We start from the raw sequence: 8102 nt of genomic DNA, 5'->3' as shown, positions 1-8102 counted from the left end.
GCCGCCACACTTGGTCGTGATCAGTGCCACGGGATGGGGGGCTTCTGCCAGGACTGAGGGGCGTGGTGGCAGGTGGCCAGGAGATGGGCTGTTTCAGGGTGGGCGGGTACGCGCTCCAGCACGGGCAGTGCCATCTTTTCCGGCGCATGTGTGGGGGTTGTAGGTATATGGGCGGCTGCAGCTTGTCAGCCCTGCGCATGTGCAGCACGGGACCTGCCGCTTCTCCAACCATTTTCCGCTCGATCCACGAGTGTTTCACGCAACGCCGGTGCTAGCCACTCACTGATGGCGGAGTTGGTGAGGGTTTTGCGTCAATTTTCCTGTCGTGAAGCTCCACATATCCTCCGTTGGCATCAGCAGTTAGCCTGAGGAATGGAGAATCCAGCCCACAGTGTTTGCAATTTGCCGGCCACAGATAAAATGTCAGGGGGAGAATTATGTGGTGTGAGGGTTATTTTTTCTGGTGGAAATAAATTCTCATTGTAGGTCGATTGCAGGCGATGTAATGAACTCTGATCAGAAGGAATAATTGTGTGGAGATAATGGTAGGGAGTAAAATAATGGACGGAGGCAGCTATTGTATGGGTAAGACGACATAACTGGAGCAAATGCGAAGGACTGGATGGGTATAGAAGGAATTGAGCGCCCTGCTGGCAAGTGTGTGAAGAACAGTTCTATTTTTATTTCGTAAATCAGGGGAGAGCGCGAACGCAGTCCCCCACTACCACAAATTTTGCAGTCGAGTATCCCGCATTTGGGGACATCGCAGGCGTCAGCACACCCGAAGTGCAATGGGCTAGCCTCGTCCTGGGCGAACCACCTTTTTGATCATGGTTTCACCCCTGCCAGGTAAGTATGCTTAAAAACACGACACACTCCCAGCCCACACCACACATCACATCTTTCACTCACACTTACTGCATTTCCACCGGACTGTCGCTTTCATTAGAATTCACTCTATCAAATAAGACCGTCTTTCTGCATTATTCTGACAAATGTTTGAATGTTCCACTCAGTTAAGGAAGAGATTCAGATACAAAACCCACCATTCTTATTTGCATATTGCCCTTAAATGGAAGTGAACCGTTCCTCATGTACTTGTCCGTCAAACCCAGGGATCGTTTCCGGAAATAAAACCTTTTCTGCCTTACTTTGTTCAGCAAGGAAAGACTTTGCTGAAACGAGGGGCTGGGTGGAGGGAGATTAATGAGGAGGATTTTGGAATGGAAAATATTGATTCATTTTTCCAGGAGAAGCATTATGGGGCGATGAAGAAGTTATTGACAACCGGAGGGATTTTGTTTTTGGGGGGGGGGGGGGGGGGGGTCAGGTTAATGTTGGAGGGAGGGGAGGTACTGGATGGTCATGGAGGGGGTGTTATTGAGGTGACAGGGTGGTCAGGGGGTGATGGGGTGTGAGGGGGACTCTGACTCTAACTCACAGAGGACTAGCTGCCTCTAATATGGATACTCCCAACTGTTTTTGCAAAAATAAACTTTATTCATAAAACATCTGAAAGAAATATTACAAAACATTTCAATTGTCATAACAGGAAAGTGCAATGATGGTCACATTTTCTGCAGAAATTTCACTTTGAGATATTTCAATTCAGTAATGCGAACATTACAAACATTCCAGTGGTTAGCACTGTTGCTTCACGGCGCCAGGGACCCGGGTTTGTTTCTCTGCTTGGAGCACTGTCGGCACGTTCTCCCTGTGTCTGCGTGGGTTTCCTCTGGGTGCTCTGGTTTCCTCCCACAAGTCCCGAAACTTGGGTGAATTGGACATTCTGAATTCTCCCTCTGTGGACCTGAACAGGAGCCTGAGTGTGGCGATTAGGGGATTTTCACAGTAACTTCATTGCACTGTTTTTAAAAAAATATATTTTATTCAAAATTTTTGGCCAACCATAACAGTACATTGTGTATCTTTTACACAGTAATATAACAATATAAATAACAATGGCCAGTTTTTTAAACAAGAAATAAATAATATATAAACAACATCAAAATTAAAAAAACAAAACTAAATGGCAACTGCCTTGTCCCAAATAAATACTCTCCAGAAATACAATTCAGCAGTCCAGTATACAATTACCTATAACAACAACCTATACATATTATACTTATACACTAACATCCCTGAGAGTCCTTCTGGTTCCTCCCCCACCTCCCCTCCCCCCACCCCTCCCCCACCCCCGGGTTGCTGCTGCTGTCTTCTTCTTTTCCATTCCCTCTATCTTTCTGTGAGGTATTCGACGAACGGTTGCCACCGCCTGGTGAACCCTTGAGCCGATCCCCTTAGGACGAACTTAATCCGTTCCAGCTTTATAATCCCTGCCATGTCATTTATCCAGGTCTCCACACCCGGGGGCTTGGCTTCCTTCCACATCAACAGTATCCTGCGCCGGGCTACTAGGGACGCAAAGGCCAAAACATCAGCCTCTTTCACCTCCTGCACTCCCGGCTCTTCTGCAACCCCGAATATAGCCAACCCCCAGCTTGGTTCGACCTGGACCCCCACCACCTTCGAAAGCACCTTTGTCACCCCCACCCAAAACCCCGGACATGACCAGAACATGTGGGTGTGATTCGCTGGGCTTCTCGAGCATCTCGCACACCTATCCTCTACTCCAAAAAATTTACTGAGCTGTGCTCCAGTCATATGCGCCCTGTGTAACACCTTAAATTGTATCAGGCTTAGCCTGGCACACGAGGACGATGAGTTTACCCTACTTAGGGCATCAGCCCACAGCCCCTCCTCAATCTCCTCCCCCAGCTCTTCTTCCCATTTCCCTTTCAGCTCATCTACCATAATCTCCCCCTCGTCCCTCATTTCCCTATATATGTCTGATACCTTACCGTCCCCCACCCATGTCTTTGAGATCAGTCTGTCCTGCACCTCCTGCGTCGGGAGCTGCGGGAATTCTCTCACCTGCTGCCTCGCAAAAGCCCTCAGTTGCATATACCGGAATGCATTCCCTTGGGGCAACCCATATTTTTCGGTCAGCGCTCCCAGACTTGCAAACGTCCCATCTACAAACAGATCTCTCAATTGTGTTACTCCTGCTCTTTGCCATGTTCCAAATCCCCCATCCATTCTCCCCGGAGCAAACCTATGGTTATTTCTTATCGGGGACCACACCGAGGCTCCCGTCTTTCCCCCATGCCGTCTCCACTGCCCCCAAATTTTCAGAGTAGCCACCACCACCGGGCTTGTGGTGTATTTCTTTGGTGAGAACGGCAACGGCGCCGTCACCATAGCTTGTAGGCTAGTCCCCCTGCAGGACGCCCTCTCCAATCTCTTCCACGCCGCTCCCTCCTCTTCTCCCATCCACTTACATACCATTGAGATATTGGCGGCCCAGTAGTACTCACTTAGGCTCGGTAGTGCCAGGCCCCCCCCTATCCCTACTACGCTGCAAAAATCCCTTCCTCACTCTTGGGTTCTTCCCGGCCCACACAAAACTCATGATACTCTTCTCAATCCTTTTGAAAAAAGCCTTCGTGATCACCACCGGGAGGCACTGAAACACAAAGAGGAATCTCGGGAGGACCACCATTTTAACCGCCTGCACCCTCCCTGCCAGTGACAGGGATACCATGTCCCATCTCTTGAAATCCTCCTCCATCTGTTCCACCAACCGCGTTAAATTTAACCTATGCAATGTACCCCAATTCTTGGCTATCTGGATCCCCAAGTAGCGAAAGTCCCTTGTTACCTTCCTCAGCGGTAAGTCCTCTATTTCTCTGCTCTGCTCCCCTGGATGCACCACAAACAACTCACGTTTCCCCATGTTCAGTTTATATCCTGAAAATTCTCCAAACTCCCCAAGTATCCGCATTATCTCTGGCATCCCCTCCGCCGGGTCCGCCACATACAACAACAAATCGTCCGCATACAGAGATACCCAGTGTTCTTCTCCTCCCCTGAGTACTCCCCTCCACTTCCTGGAACCCCTCAATGCTATTGCCTGGGGCTCAATCGCCAGTGCAAACAATAATGGGGACAGAGGACATCCCTGCCTCGTCCCTCTATGGAGTCGAAAATACGCAGACCCCCGTCCATTCGTGACCACGCTCGCCATCGGGGCCCTATACAGCAGCTGTACCCATCTAATATACTCATCTCCAAAGCCAAATCTCCTCAACACCTCCCACAAATAATCCCACTCCACTCTATCAAATGCTTTCTCGGCATCCATCGCCACCACTATCTCCGCTTCCCCCTCTGGTGGGGACATCATCATTACCCCTAGCAGCCTCCGTATATTCGTATTCAGCTGTCTCCCCTTCACAAACCCAGTTTGGTCCTCATGGACCACCCCCGGGACACAATCCTCTATCCTCATTGCCATTACCTTGGCCAGAATCTTAGCGTCTACGTTCAGGAGGGAAATAGGCCTATAGGACCCGCATTGCAGCGGGTCTTTTTCCTTCTTTAGGAGAAGCGATATCGTTGCCTCTGACATAGTCGGAGGCAGCTGTCCCCTTTCCCTCGCCTCATTAAAGGTTCTCATCAGTAGCGGGGCGAGCAAGTCCACATATTTCCTGTAAAATTCAACTGGGAATCCATCCGGTCCCGTGGCCTTCCCCGGCTGCATGCTCCTAATTCCTTTCACTACTTCCTCCATTTCGATCTGTGCTCCCAGTCCCACCCTCTCCTGCTCCTCCACCTTAGGAAATTCTAGCTGGTCCAGAAAACACATCATTCTCACCTTCCCATCCGGGGGCTGAGCTTCATATAATCTTTCATAGAATGCCTTGAACACTCCATTGACTCTCTCCGCTCCCCGCTCCATCTCTCCCTCCCTCCCCCTATTTCCCCCGCTGCTCCCCTTTTCCTCAATTGGTGGGCCAGCAACCTGCTCGCCTTCTCCCCATATTCGTACTGTACACCCTGTGCCTTCCTCCACTGTGCCTCTGCAGTACCCGTTGTCAGCAAATCAAATTCTACGTGTAGCCTTTGCCTTTCTCTGTACAGTCCCTCCTCCGGTGCCTCCGCATATTGCCTGTCCACCCTCAGAAGTTCTTGCAGCAACCGCACCCGTTCCCTACTCTCCTGCTTTTCTTTATGTGCCCTGATTGATATCAGCTCCCCTCTAACCACTGCCTTCAGTGCCTCCCTGACCACTCCCACCTGGACCTCCCCATTATCATTGAGTTCCAAGTACTTTTCAATACACCCCCTCACCCTTAGACACACACCCTCATCCGCCATTAGTCCCATGTCCATTCTCCAGGGTGGACGCCGTTCTTTTTCCTCCCCTATCTCCAAGTCCACCCAGTGTGGAGCGTGATCCGAAATAGCTATAGCCGTATACTCCGTCCCCCTCACCTTCGGGATCAACGCCCTTCCCAAAACAAAAAAGTCCATTTGCGAATAAACTTTGTGGACATAGGAGAAAAACGAAAACTCCTTACTCCTAGGTCTGCTAAATCTCCATGGGTCTACTCCTCCCATCTGCTCCATAAAGTCTTTAAGCACCTTGGCTGCTGCCGGCCTCCTTCCAGTCCTGGACCTCGATCTGTCCAGCCCTGGTTCCAGCACCGTGTTAAAATCTCCACCCATTACCAACTTCCCCACCTCTAGGTCCGGGATACGTCCTAACATGCACCTCATAAAGTTGGCATCATCCCAGTTCGGGGCATATACGTTCACTAAGACCACCGCCTCCCCCTGTAATTTGCCACTCACCATCACGTATCTGCCCCCACTATCCGCCACTATGGTCTTTGCCTCAAACATTACCCGCTTCCCCACTAGTATAGCTACCCCCCTGTTTTTCGCATCTAGCCCCGAATGAAACACCTGCCCCACCCATCCTTTGCGTAGTCTAACCTGGTCTATCAGTTTCAAATGCGTCTCCTGTAACATAACCACATCTGCCTTAAGTTTCTTAAGGTGTGCGAGTACCCGTGCCCTCTTTATCGGCCCGTTCAGCCCTCTCACATTCCACATGATCAGCCGGGTTGGGGGGCTCTTTACCCCCCCCTCTTGTCGATTAGCCATCCCCTTTTATCCAGCTCCTCACCCGGTTCCCACGCAGCAGTGTCCCCCCCAGGCGGTGCCCTCCCGCCCCGCCCACCCCACCCCATACCAGCTCCCCCTTCTCCCTAGCAGCAGCAACCCAGACAATTCCCCCTCCCACCCCCCCCCCCGCTAGATCCCCCACTAGCGTAGTTACACCCCCCATGTTGCTCCCAGAAGTCAGCAAACTCTGGCCGACCTCGGCTTCCCCCGTGACCTCGACTCGCACAGTGCGACGCCCCCTCCTTCCTGCTTCCCTATTCCCGCCATAATTATCATAGCGCGGGAACAAAGCCCGCGCTTCCTTTTTGGCCCCGCCCCCAATGGCCAACGCCCCCAGCTCCTCCACCTCCCTTCCTCCCTCCCCCACAACCTGTGGAAGAGAGAAAAGTTACCGGGTCGCAGGATTAACAACATAAAAATCATCTCTCCCCCCTTTTTCCCCCCTCTTCGCCCCCCCATATTCGCCCCACCACTTTGTCTCAAACGTTCTTTTTTAATAACCCGCTTATTCCAATTTCTCTTCAACAATAAATGTCCACGCCTCATCCGCCGTTTCAAAGTAGTGGTGCTTCCCTTGATATGTGACCCACAGTCTTGCCGGCTGCAGCATTCCAAATTTAATCTTCTTTTTATGAAGCACCGCCTTGGCCCGATTAAAGCTCGCCCTCCTTCTCGCCACCTTCGCACTCCAGTCTTGATGTACGCGGATCAACGCGTTCTCCCACCTACTGCTCCGAGTTTTCTTTACCCATCTGAGGACCATCTCTCTGTCCTTAAAACGGAGGAATCTCACCACTATGGCTCTGGGAATTTCTCCTGCTCTCGGTCCTCGCGCCATAACCCGATAGGCTCCCTCCACCTCCAACGGACCCGTCGGGGCCTCCGCTCCCATTAATGAGTGCAGCATCGTGCTCACATATGCCCCGATGTCCGCCCCTTCTGCACCTTCAGGAAGACCAAGAATCCTTAAATTCTTCCTCCTCGCATTATTCTCCAGCACCTCCAGCCTTTCCACACATCGTTTATGGTGTGCCTCATGCATCTCCGTCTTCACCACGAGGCCCTGTATATCGTCCTCGTTCTCGGCAGCCTTTGCCTTCACGACCCGAAGCTCCCGCACCTGGGTCTTTTGCTCATCTTTTAGCCCTTCAATCGCCTGTAATATCGGGGCCAACAGCTCCTTCTTCATCTCCTTTTTAAGCTCTTCCACGCAGCATTTCAAAAACTCGTGTTGTTCAGGGCCCCATATTAAACTGCCACCTTCCGACGCCATCTTGGTTTTTGCTTGCCTTCCTTGCCGCTGCTCTAAAGGATCCACCGCAATCCGGCCACTTTCCTCTCCTTTTTCCATCCGTATCCAGGGGGGATTCCCTTCTGGTTTACCGCACAGTGCTTTTAGCCGTTAAAATTGCCGTTGGGGCTCTTATTAAGAGCCCAAAAGTCCGTTCCACCGGGAGCTGCCGAAACGTGCGACTTAGCTGGTCATCGCCGCACCCGGAACTCATTGCACTGTTAACGTAAGCCTAATTGTGACATGAATAAAAATTATAGATCACAATATTTTTGTTACAGAGAGAACAATTCTGTTCAAAAGATGTACTTCGATCATGTTGCACTCTGAGGTGCCTCAACACAGTTATATACTTTTAGGGCTAAGCACAGTCTGACAATTAAACAACTTACTGCAGAAGGAGGTTCCTCAAATGTCCCCATCCTCATTGATGGGGGTGCCCAGCACATCAGTGCAAAATGTAACGCTGAATCATTCGCAGCAATCTCCAGTCTTCTGCACTGTAAATTCTTTGTCGATGGAGGGTGCATGAACCTCCTCTGTGGCCGCCTTTTTGACTCCGCCGCTGATGATTTGTGCGTACGTTGCCCCGCGATTTGGGCAGGCCCTGTAAAGATGGCCGGCCTCCCCACACAGGTTGCAGCACTTGTCTTCCTTGCAGTCCTTTGTCATGTGTCCCTCCTGCCTGCAGTTTTTGTAGAAGGTGACATTGCAGTTGGCAGCAACATGCCCCACAGGTGCAGCATACTCGTGGCTGTCCCACGTAGTAGAGATAGCC

At 51.1% G+C, this 8102-nt stretch overlaps 1 non-coding gene across 1 annotated transcript; it reads right to left on the bottom strand.

Moving 5' to 3' along the window:
* Window positions 1–693: 693 nt before the first annotated feature.
* Window positions 694–857, bottom strand: LOC140390613 (U1 spliceosomal RNA). The gene has a single exon (XR_011934673.1). It is a non-coding gene; the product is annotated as a U1 spliceosomal RNA (small nuclear RNA).
* Between the last annotated feature and the right edge of the window lie 7245 nt (window positions 858–8102).

The sequence above is a fragment of the Scyliorhinus torazame genome, chromosome 14 (genome assembly GCF_047496885.1).
Source record: "Scyliorhinus torazame isolate Kashiwa2021f chromosome 14, sScyTor2.1, whole genome shotgun sequence".
NCBI classification, from domain to species: domain Eukaryota; kingdom Metazoa; phylum Chordata; class Chondrichthyes; order Carcharhiniformes; family Scyliorhinidae; genus Scyliorhinus; species Scyliorhinus torazame.
This window is presented reverse-complemented; position numbering and strand designations above follow the sequence as displayed.